The sequence below is a fragment of the Emydura macquarii genome, unplaced genomic scaffold, assembly GCF_026122565.2.
Source record: "Emydura macquarii macquarii isolate MOO-44397 ecotype Brisbane River unplaced genomic scaffold, CSIRO-AGI_Emac_v2 contig_3113, whole genome shotgun sequence".
In the NCBI taxonomy this organism is placed as follows: Eukaryota; Metazoa; Chordata; order Testudines; family Chelidae; genus Emydura; species Emydura macquarii.
Window position 1 is genome coordinate 6,108,019 of NW_027133250.1, and position 12,298 is coordinate 6,120,316.

The following is a 12,298-nucleotide window of genomic DNA, read 5'->3' on the forward strand; positions in this document are numbered from 1 at the left end:
CATCACCCTTCCCCCCCCCAAACACACACTTACTTTTAACCCTTCCCCACTCACGCCCATCCAAGCCCACATTCCCCATCCCCTCTCCTAGAATCATCCCCACTCCACCCCACTACCGGGCAGCAGGGGAGGGGAGAGCCGACAAGTCCTAATTTCTGTCCTTGGACCTTTACTGGTCCAGGAGGAACTGGACAGAGAGCAGATATTTGCTTAGACGAGGCAAGTGACACCTCTTCTTCCCCAGTCAGACTGCTGCTCTCCCTGGATCTACTAGCCCGAGAGCCAAGAGCTCAAAAGGCTCCCCCGCCAGGCCCGGTCTCCACCTACTGATCTCAGTCCAGATCCTGCTGCCCGGTGAGTCCTCAGTTCATCAGCTGTTGAGGAAAGGAAGCTTAATAATTCCCTAAAGGAAAGGGAGAGAGCAGCTGTCCTCAGCCTTGTTTTATCCCTGGTAAAGGCCTAAACCCTACACAACCTTGACGCTTTACAGATTAACAGACTGTGTGTCCAGTGATCTGACACAGAGCAGGATTTGAGCACATTACCACTGAAAAGCACATTTCTATCAATTAGATCCATTGAACAGATGTAATGGGGAACCCCAGGAACAGATCCCCAAAGAGCAGCAGCCTCGCCTATACTGCAATAGGCCATGTGTATTTAGAGAGTCTGGCTGGTTTGTGACGGAGGAGGAGTCCTCCACAATTTACACCTCCTCCCTCCAGCAGCACAAAGGCCGGGCATGGCCTTCTCTGGGTCTGTCATCACCCCAAGCGTCAGCTACCAGGAGGCGTTCAAGTGGGACCAAGGCAATCCTAGCCCTTTGCTCCTGCGCAGAGGCAGCACAATCAAGGACAGATATTTCACTGTTGAAGGGCTGGTCTCACATATACAGTTGCTAAGACCATCTGTTCTCCCCCCCCGCCCTCCGTAAAATCATGGCATACTAAAAGTCAGGGAGCAGTGCTTCTAGCTGATAGAGCAAGGGACTGGCAGACAGGCCCCCCTGGGTTCTAACCTGGCTCTGCCACACACTTGCTCTTCAACCCCAGACACATCATTTTGCCTCAGTTTCCCCATTTATAAGAGGGGAATGCCAATTCTTACCTATCTCATGAGGCTGTCATAAGGTTTCTTTCACTGGTCAGCAAAGGCCTTTGAGATCCTTGGATGGAAGGTGCTAGACAAGGGCTTTAATGTCAGTGTATGTTTCTCCCCTCTCATTTTCAGTATACCAGCTCTCTGAAAGCCCATTTCCTGGATCCTGGTGGCACTTCCTAGCTACAAAGCTCCGTGCCTAACTAAAATGTGAGCAGCTATTTCAAACGCTAATGAGGTTGTCCTCCTCTGACCCAGGGAAGTTATCTGCAGGCAGTATTCTTCATGTTCACCTCCTGGAATAAATCCCAAGAGTTCCATCATCTCCCCAGCCTAGGCAGGGACACAGATGGTCTCAGAGATTAAAACATACAGGGAATTAACTGCCCTGTGCAAATGAGCTCCTTCATTCAATCCCAGCATTGCCAAGTGTGTCTGAAGAATAGTGCTAGAATATGATTATTTGTTGTGCTCAGGGCTGTAACCAACATAAACTACTGAACACAAGGAGTTTAAGGAGATGCGTAGAAAAAGAAGGCAGTGTGGAAGCTACAAGGGAGAGTTAGCTACTGTACATGGCATTTGTTTTCTCATATCTTTAGTGTTTTCAGTAATCACTGACAGACATTTAGCATTTGGGTGGCAGAAATATGCAGTAGCATATGTAAGAGAAAGCAAAGCCAGTGCTGACTGTGCTGGGGAAGACACACTGGATTTTCTCCTCCAATGTTGCTTGAGCTGTACTCTTTGCTGCTGTGCATGCTTCACTGGCTGAACAATAAAAGGGTTCATTCCTAAAATAGTCTTTTCCAATGTGTCACAGAGTGACGGCTGATTGGAAAGCAGACTTGCCAGGAACCTGTGTCAGTTACATGAGTTCTCATTGCTGCCTGCCCTACAGAAGCAAGATATTAGAATGTCATTAGTTGCAGAAAAAATAGTGATGCTAGGGGAAGATATCTGGGCAAAAGTGCAGCTTGATTCTAAGATCCGATTGTCAGAAAGCTAAACACCCATCCTCAGAAAAATCAGGGCTTTTTAAGGTGTCTCATGGTAGGCACCCAAAATCACTAGTAGTCACTTCGGGAAGAATCTTACCCAAACCACATACAAAGTCACTGTGACATCACTACAACATGATTTTTAAGATCCTATTTTGTATCTCTGGTGATTTTTAATAAATCTCTTTTGGACAGAAGTGTCTTTTGCTCAGCCCAGAATCCATCAGTGTTTGCAAGGCGCTCATTTCAAATAATGCAACTCGCTACATACAATTCCATCTTTTATTTAAAGCCTCCACCCTACATCTGAGGAAATTCCCAAGCAGCGCTGACCCCATCTGCCAGCCTGGAATTAAGCTACTCACAAGCCTGCAGATTGGACAAGGACCATCTGTACCATCCAGGAGAGGTTTACCTCCACGTCACAGACATGTGCGTCTAGCACAATATCAACAGTGCTAGAGAAAGTCACGTTGCAGTACAACGTGGCTGAAGAGTGGGTCAACTTCTGCCTTCATTTATCCCCGTACTGAACACTGACGTGGGTTGCCTGGGTGCAATTTAGGATAGAACTTGACCCTATCAGATATTTATCACTGCTAATTAAAGGAGCCTAATTTCTGAAGGGTTCTTTTACTGACCTGTTAAATGCTAACTAAAAAAAAAAAAAAAGTAACACCATTTAAAGATTCTTGGTTAAAAGAGGCTATAGAAATGCAATGCACTGTACTTAAACTCCAATTCACTGGTCCTCACACAGACCCCTGCGAGGCAAGAGATAGCACCATTTGACAGAGAAGGAAACAGAGGCACAGAGCAGTTAAGTGACATCACTCAGCAAGCTAGGAATAGAATCCAGTAGTCCTAGGGAGGCAACATTGTCTAATGTAGCTAAGTCGTCCTTTTCCCTCTTGTTTTATCAGCTGCCATCTGCCTCAATGTATAGAGCCACTATCACCCACTTTTGGTTGCTACATGTGGTCGGTAGTCATTGTAAGTATGGAAATGCATTAGTACATTAATAAATGAAACTAATGCACCTAGCAGTGCTTCAGCTCATCGATCCACCCTGCCATTTCCTATACCAGCCAGATGTGGTGTTCTGCAAAGGCCAGAATAGATATCAGACTCATGGCTGGGCTACAGTGAATTCACAGCTTCTGCAGTGGTCTTCTTCTATACCTATGAGATTCTTCTGCACCTGTAAACATTTAACGCAAGATCCTGAACTAGCCTAACACCATTCACAAACCACTTAGATAACAACGCAGTTGACAGGACTAGATGGCTCAGAGGATTGGTAATGAATACACAGCTCTAGATATCTTGTTCAAATCTGGCTCAAATCAATTGTGGCCAAAAAGCAGGCTACTAGGTGGTAATTATGTGAAATGAGTTACAAATCACCTTTAAGAAGAGGATTTATTCATGTTTCCAGGATGCCTGGGTTCCCAATTTAATTTTGCTGCATACCAGAGAAGAATAGAAGTGTCGGACATTAAGTTTGCTGTTACCCAACTGATCTCGTTTGAGAACAATGCTAGAGGGTTATTTTAACAAGGAATAAGATAATAAATTAAAAAGACAGAGAAGGGAACGATTTCCTAATTACCTATTTAAAAGGACAAGCGAGAGCAAAGAACATTTTAATAAGGTTCATTTATTCAATTGAATATGTGCAGGATGTTGCGTGGCTTAATTGGTGTTTGTAAAGCATCTGAGATCCTCAGATGAAAAAATGTTACATGCGCAAATGTTAATTATTAGAATTTGAAATAAATGGGGGGGCTGAAAAACCTAACCAACTAGGAATCAAAGGTGTCTGGTAGCCAAAGAGTTTGCACCCCAGAAATTTGCTCCACTCAGATAATTTTTACATCCAAGAAGTCTCTCGCTCCTCAGCCTCTTTCTGCCACTCTGAGCCCCAGAAATGGTCCCTCAGGGAATAGCAGGGGGTGAAAAGGGATTCCAAGCTGGTTTACAGCTACCAGATTGGATCTATGCTGCCCACTGCCACTCCCCAGTGTAGGGGACATGTCAGGAGCAGACAATCACCCAAAGCCAGAGCCTGTTAGCACAGCCTTTTAAAACCACCCGCACGCAGGGCTGCTATAACTTACAGCAGGGACCAGCCTGCACCATGCAGGGACCACACTTACAAGGAGCACAAAACTGGCTTAATGCCACTGTCACCTCTCCTTTCCTGGCTTCAGCACAGGGTGGAAGGATCCGAGAATCCGGACCAGTTTTTACTAGGCACTTTCTGAATTTGATCACATACTTGGGACAAGAGCCCATATGCCCATATTGCCCCTCCCCATCCTCAACACACTCAGGAGTGACATTTCAGGATTTTCTCCTGGGTATCAAAGCGACTAAAGACAAACACCACTAATTGGATAGAGGAAGAGTCCTGAAACAAGAAGCCAAGCCCTATAAAGCTGCCTGAAGCTGCTCAAAATCTCTCGTGAAGCATTCAAATCGTTTCATCTGGAGATGAACTAGATACCACACACCCCTGACTCTTCTGGACCGGCCTCTTTGCACCTTCCTCAGTACAGCCCAGAAATCAGAGCTGGAAACGAACCCAGGAAGCGTAGTGAAGTTTGAGTAGTGACAATAGCAAACAGGATGTGCCAAGCCTCAGCTTGTTTTGCAAGTCCCAGATTATGTAAAGCACTGGCCTTCCAGAAGCAACGTTGCCTGTTTCCATCCCAAAGCCAGCTGGCAGAGTTCATACTACCATTATGCCAATGGCCAGAACATACACAATACAAAGTATACGTATTTTCAGTGCAAAAGACTGTTTTGTATCATGAGCTGCTGTTTGAAAATATAGTCAGTGACTCTAAAAATTGCAATCACTACTAAGCAGCAGTGGAATAGGTATTTACTTTTATTGCTATTTAATTAGCTTGCCAGATTTTAATAGTAATTTTTTTTTTTTACTATAAACTATAATAGGCGCCAAAATGACAGTCCTGCAAAGTGAGGTCCCTTATGTACCCACAAAACACAAAGAACACAAGGAACAGCAGCTTCCTCTGTCTTCCAAGACAGCATGTTACACCCTGTAGCCTACATGGAGACCACCCCATAGCATTAAATATCTATTCTGTCACCACAGCATCTCCAATCCTTGGCTTTTCTGCCATGACTGCCAATGAGCTCCCAGTTAGTGTCAGCCGATTGTTAGCCACACATCTGTCCTCTAGGAAATTTAAGGAGATGCCAATGAACTTATATCACATATATCTCCAAAAAGCCATCAGATGGCAATGTCTTTCAGTCACTGCTGACCTGGACTGGATCTGAACTAGCATCCAAGTTGAGAGAGACTCCATATCCCATTACCAAACCTTTAAACCAATTCCCCTGAACAGTATGTTTCTGCAGATGTTCAAGGCCCCCATGTTTTTCTAATTGAGATGTAATGAGGTGTAGAATTCTACTGCAGTCCTGAAAAGAGACCAGATGTGCCACCCTCACTATCTGCAGCTCTGCAGTTTGGGGCGCTCCTCCACTGTCTCAATGGTTATCAAGGGGGAAGAACTCCTGGGGAATAAGTACCCAAGAGTTCTACGTGAGCAACTCCTGTTCATAGCATGGGGGACTGGAGACTGCTGTTCACAGTCCAAGCTAGAAGCAAGTAGTTCATTCAGCCTGTCCCATCAGCAGCCTCTAGTGGGCAAAGAAGGCAGACAGCCCTACATCCCCTTTTCCAGCTCCGTGGGAGGAGAGAGAGCATGGTAGGACTGCCACTTTGAGGTGGGGCAAAACCCAAAGAGTACGCTACCACCCCCTACTCCCTCCCACCACCTACACGCCTTCCTCGCAGACAAAAATTCGATGGCTGCCAGTATGGCATGTCTTCTCTAGTCTTCCCTACAAGCAGAGAGGTGGATGATGCTCCACTCATGACACCCAGCAGAAGCAGCAGGGAATTAGCATGCTTGTCACCCCGTCTGCTAACTCAAAGCCTGGGCACAGCGAGTCAGTCAGAAGCATTGAACCAGCTGGCCTTGGCGCATGAAGGAACTGTGAGCGAGTCATTCATACCCTAGGGCACAGGGTCAGGAGGAAAACTGAACCTGGGGAGCCAGGCACAAGGTTAAAAGAGTCAGATTCTGCTTGCATGGCAAAGGGGTGATGGGAAGAAGTCTCATGAGGAGCCCTGGTATTTGATTTCAGGTGTATGGGCAGCAGAGGGGCTCACAGGGCCCATGCACCCTTTAACAGTTTTTCAGCACTGGCATCAGACGCTGTCAGCTGATTTACAATTACTTTTAGAAGTGTTTACTCCCAGGAGTGGCTATGCGAGAATGGCACCTTTTCACTCAGCAGGTGTGACAATGCATCATAGAACAGATCAGCTGACTTAAGTAACAGTTCAGTCCCTGCAGAGCCAACACAGTTGGATTCCTTCCCGCGCATCATCACCAGATTTATTTATTAAGGCTTTGTCTACACTAGCACTTATGTCGGCAAAGCTTTTGTTTCTCAGGGGTGTGAAAAAATAAATACCCCTGAGCAACATAAATTTTTCTGGCATCAGCACTTCTGTGGACAGTGCTATGTGGAGGGAAGATACTCTCCCGCCAACAGAGCCACCGCTTCTTGTTCAGGTGGTTTTACGGCCTTGTCTACACCAAAGATTTGCCCTGAGCCCAACCATCATGAGCCAGTCTCCAGCACAGGCCCACCAGCACTAACTCCTGGCGTAAAAAGGGTAAACTGCTATCTACAGTGGCAAAGCTGACTCCTGCTTAAAACCTGGGTGAGTTTTCTGACAGAAGAGAGTTTTACTTTAAACAGAGCACATTTTATAGGAGAGCCACAGAGAAAGACATGGAACCCCATGGTGTCTTTTTAGAGTCACTTTTCAGAGCCTTAAAAGGGAAGTTCAATAACCCCTTCAGTTCCTGAACATTTTGTGACCAAATCTTTTAGCTTTTTTCTCCCACAGCTAGTTGGAATTGCACAGCCAGAGTTAAAGGTTACTTTAAATGTAACGCGAGAGTTGTAGATCTGCAGAACATGGCTGGTTTGATATCAGAAAAGGGAAAACAATAGTTTCACACACATGCACCTCCTTCTGGTGAACAGCAAGTCAGGTAGTACCTATAAATCAGGCTAGCAGGAGCGTCAAAGAATAACTGTGTAATTACATACATCTTAAAAACCGCCATGAACTAACTAAAACATGATCACCACTATCTCAGTTACGCTCCAAGTGACCTCACAGATCAGCCATTGACTTAAAATGAACATACTGACCCTAGACACACTTTGAGCTTTGGCTAACGTAAAATGCGACTAGAGACTGCTTCTAGACAACTGCCATATCTGTCTGGCTAAAATCCAACAGGCAGCAGTTATGATAACATTATGCTAGCAGTAAAGGCCATGGATCAGAAAGTACTTTTATTCTAAGCTGATACTTTCAGGCACTTACTGGAAAAGTTGGCCTTTGAGCTGAAGTTTCACTTAAACAAGACGTAGGTGAGAGAGACAGAGACAGAAAGTAGCAATTCAAAACATGAACAAATCATCAAAACACAAGAGTCATTTCATGCTTTGAGGAATCCAGATTCTCTGGGTAACTCAGCGTTTCAGTTTACAATTGACATGTGCCGAGCCCTTTGTGCAGAATGCCAGAGAGCTGCCAGGCTTGAAAGAAACTGGTTCAGGAAGAACTATAACTGAGTTCAATTATCGTCCACCAGAGCAGCCCTGCATTTTTGTTACCGGTTCAAGGACTTATCAAAATGTGGCTGTTTAGACAGCCAAACACGGAAATAAATGGAGTGAGACTCCCCTTCTCTCAATCCACACACAGGTCTTAATCTCAATGTTCTCACCTTTGTGAACGCACACAATGGGCTTGACCCTGCCCAGGGCACATACAGCCTTTATACAGGAAAGGCGAGGTAAATACCGTTGAGCAGAGCAGGGAACATAAGGAACCTCAGTCCTGCATTACAGACACTGCTGTATGCTTGCCAAGTTTCTCCTCCCTGATAGTAGAAATGAGGACTAGGAGGGGACCATGTAACAGAGGGTATGTCTACACTGCAAGTAGACACCTACAGCTGGCCCACGCCATGGGCACCCAAGCTGCAGAGTTGTTTAATTGCGGTGCAGACAGGCTCGAGCTCTGGGACCCTCCCACCTCGCAGGGTCCTAGAGCCCAGCCTCCAGCCCGGGCCCAAATGTAAACCGCAATTAAACAGCCCCTTGGCCCATGGGCGACAGGTGAAGCTTCCCATCAGCGTGGCTAGCTCCCTGTCCCACCTCTTCCACCCACAGCCCCACCCCTGCTCTGTCCTAGGCCCCGCCCCCTTCCCACCACTGCCAGAGGTGGTGTCTCACTGGGGGGGGGGGGGTGGAGAGGGACACAGCAGCGAAGGGGGGGGTCTCACAGGGAGATCTTAGGGAGGGATGAGGAGGGTGGAAGAGAGGAAGGATGCAGCAGCCGGGGGGGGGGGGGGGGTCTCATGGGGGAGGAGAGGAAGGATGCATGCGGTGAGCAGCGGGGACCTCTGGAGAGGGAGGATGGAGCGGTCAGAAGAGCAGCCAGGCGGTGGCAGGTGCCTCAGGGAAGGGGCAGAGCAGGGACAGGAAGAGGCGGGGCCATCACAGCCCAGGCCTCCGGCAGCAGGTCAGCGGCAGCTGCGCCGGGGGAGGCTAAGCCTCTCCTGGCCTCTTAAACCCATCACCTCTGCCTCAGCCCTAGCCCGAGTCAGCTGGCCTGGGCCAGCCACAGGTTTTTAATTGCAGTGTAGACATGCCCTCAGTGTCTCATTGGCACAAGGAGGCTCGACTTTGACCCCAGGCCTCTCCAGACATCACCATCCCTCTTTATACCTTGCACCCTCCCCAGCCCCGGAGCAGACAACAAGGGGCTCAGAACGCCCGACTCATCAGTTTGAAGGATCACAGGTAGCACTAAACCTGATTTTCTCCGACACGAGGCATCTCCCATGCTGGAGCGCAGCAACCTCGCATACCTTGCTGCACCCCATTTAAGGGTTTATGAGGCCAAGGCGTGGGTGACAAAGGCAGGCAGAGTGGCAGTGCAATTTCAACGTGCTCTCACAGGTCCACTCCTCCCCCACCATACATTCCAAGTTAAGTTTCCCCACAGGAACCTATGACCCGGCTCCACGGTAGCCTGGCTTTAGTGCAGAAGAGTTAACGCCACCGAGCCTCTCTGTGCAGGAGTTCATTGCTGCTTCCACTGAAGTCAATCGTAAGACTGACTTCAGTGGTGCAGGACTGAGCTGTACATTCCATGCTGGTGGCTGGAGAAGGACAGGTGTTTGTTTCCTTTACTTCTGTTTTGTGGCAATGGAATTCATCCTTCCAGACCTCTCTGAACAGCAATTAACAGGAAGACAAAACTGCTGGGTTAAACAGCCTATTTAAACCATATGGGCCATGCATTTCTCTCCTGAAAGTTGCAGTGGTTTTTTTAACATGTTTTTTAAGAGCTGAGAAGGGAAACCTACACGGGGCCTTTCCATCCATGCCTGCCTGTATTCATTCTAAGGGCAAAAAGGGAAATAATGGGGAAGCTGAAAAAAATCTTTGGGCACGATTTCATGAGTTCACAGCCGAAACTCACGTAAAAGGAGCAAGCAGTCAATACTGCCGGGGGAAAAAAAAGTCAGGCCCCATGTTTGGAAATTGGTTAGCTGTGAGGTCTTCTGTGTAAAGAGTTAATATACCATTAAATATGCAGTGTGCATCTTTAGGTGGAGACAAGTATGTGAAATATACCAACACTTTGAAATATCCCCCTCATAACCTAAATAAAGATCAATAGGCCATTTCAAACGTTCATAGGTATTTATAACACACCCTGTCATCCTGGCATCTAGGTGCAAATACCAGCACAGCCTAGCAGAAGTTCCCAAACCACCGTGCATGGAGCCCTTGCTGGTGGTCATGGAACGATGGCTAATCACGTGGTGCTGGCTCCGCCACCTCCACATGCCCAGCAGATCACTCGCATTAAGTGATGCTAAGAATGCATAGGAACGTATTTTAAATTTTACTTTCCCGTGGAAGCAATTGCTGCACTTGACACAGGTACACTGTGACAGGGAAGGTATTAGCCAAGGTCTCCATTAAGAGATTATTCACACTTCGTAAACATTTGAAAAGCCCTGCTCTCCTTGATCTAAAACTAGAATACATTACACAGAATTATTCTGCCACACTTCTTGCCACACATTAAGTTTTTTCAGACCTATTTATCAACAGCTCTGCCACTGGAGCTACATACACCACAAGTTATTTGTCAACCTTTCTGAATTTACTCAGAGATGAAGATAAAAGTATGATTGCATTCTTTGTTTGCTCTGCAACCTGTGTTGCATTTATTTTAACCTCTACAGAGGCTGTTGGATTTCAGTGATCATGAAGTTTGGTTGGTTTAGGTCTGTGAGCAGCCAGGAGGAGGAGTGTTTGTTCTCCGAGAGAGAGAGACAGACAGAGAGAAATTCCGCAGTGCTATCCTGGTAGGAGCGTACCTCCCGAACACAACAATCTGGTCTCCCGCACACCCTCAGAGTGCTCAGCCACCAACTCCTTCCCTGCCCTGCTAGGACTGTCTGCAAACTCACAGTGCATTTTAACATCAGCACTCAGGCAAAGAGAATTACATCTGGGGGGAAGGGAGAAAGTGCAGGAGGATGGGAAAAAGAAAGCAGGAGATGGCAGGATCTGCTAGAATACTGGATGCCACACTGCAGAGGGTGCCCCTATATTCAAGCAGGAACTTTCTGGACCCCTGTCCTGCCCATAAAGTTAGGAAAACTAGGAAACATCCTGAATAAGCTGAACAAATACAGACAGGATCCTGTCTGCGAGTTAAAAACTAAGTGCATCACTTACAAGGCAGAGCGATTCCCAGTGACTGCTGAGTAATGGCAAATGTCACATAGCCAAAATGCCAGAGATGCAAAGTCATTCGAGCCCTAAAGCCTTCCCAGAATCGCCAGCATGTTTGGGATACCCCAGAGAGGGCAACAAGTGTCACTGGTGGCATATCGCTTCTCCCCCGCCCTTCCAATCCCCCCCACACAGCTAGGGAAACACGGAGAGCAGACAGGCAGGAGAAAGAGAGCCGCTGGCTGCAAATTATCCCTCTGTAGACATGGCAAACACAGCCCAGCCCTGGGCCTCTCCACCTTCCCTGGGTCATCCTGTGCCCCCCTCTGCCTCTCATTCCCCCTGGGGTGCGCTCTAGTCCGCCCAGCCCTCTCGCCTTTGAGCCACCATGGGTCTCTCTCTCGCCTGCACCCCCTAAGTCCCCTCCCCAGCCCTCAGGATCCTCCCTACTCAGTCACCCCGCGGGTCCCCGGGGAATTCTAGGGGTCCACCCCCAGAGCCCTGGGTGAGTTTTCTGATCAGAGTCAGCCCCCTAATTCCCTCCCCCTCTGAAAATCCATGGGTCCCTGCCCCCTTGTACCGCCCTGCCCCCCAGGTCCCAAACCCCCAGGTCCCAGCTCCCTTTGCACTCCCTCTGCCCCCCCGGGGTCCCGCCCCCCCGCACCTCCCCCCGCACTCACTCCCTCTGCCCCCCCCCGGGGTCCCGCCCCCCCCGCACTCACTCACTCCCTCTGCCCCCCCCCGGGGTCCCGCACTCACTCCCTCCCTCTGCCCCCCCCCGGGGTCCCGCACTCACTCCCTCTGCCCCCCCGGGGTCCCGCACTCACTCCCTCTGCCCCCCCGGGGTCCCGCACTCACTCCCTCTGCCCCCCGGGGCCCCACTCACTCCCCCCGGGGTCCCGCACTCACTCCCTCTGCCCCCCCGGGGTCCCGCACTCACTCCCTCTGCCCCCCCCCCGGGGGCCCGCACTCACTCCCTCTGCCCCCCCCCCGGGGTCTCGCACGCACTCCCTCTGCCCCCCCCGGGGTCCCAGCCAACTCGGCTCTCCCTGCCCCGAGGTGCCCCCGCGGTCCCTGCCCCCCGCTGTTTACCTGAGCCCGGGACGGGGACCGCGCACCCCGCAGGCAGCCCACTCTCGGCCTCGCCCGCTCGGCGGCGGCAGCTCCTCTCCTCACCGGCCGCTCCGCGCTCCCCTCCACCTGCCAGCCCAGGCTGGAATGGAACCCCGCCCCTTCGGGCGTCACGACATCGCCCTGGCCCCACCCCCGGGCCCCGGCCATTGGCTACTGGCGCCGCCTAT

At 49.3% G+C, this 12,298-nt stretch overlaps 1 protein-coding gene across 2 annotated transcripts in view; it reads right to left on the bottom strand.

Moving 5' to 3' along the window:
* The window catches only part of EPB41 (erythrocyte membrane protein band 4.1), a 153,079-nt gene extending 140,870 nt beyond the window's left edge, over positions 1 to 12,209 (bottom strand). The window contains exon 1 of one of the 2 annotated variants that reach the window (XM_067530714.1): positions 12,090 to 12,209. The gene's annotated coding sequence lies outside the window, so the exon portion shown is untranslated. The remainder of the gene's footprint in view (positions 1 to 12,089) is intronic. The other variant, XM_067530710.1, reaches the window with a different exon arrangement.
* Positions 12,210 to 12,298: the final 89 nt, after the last annotated feature.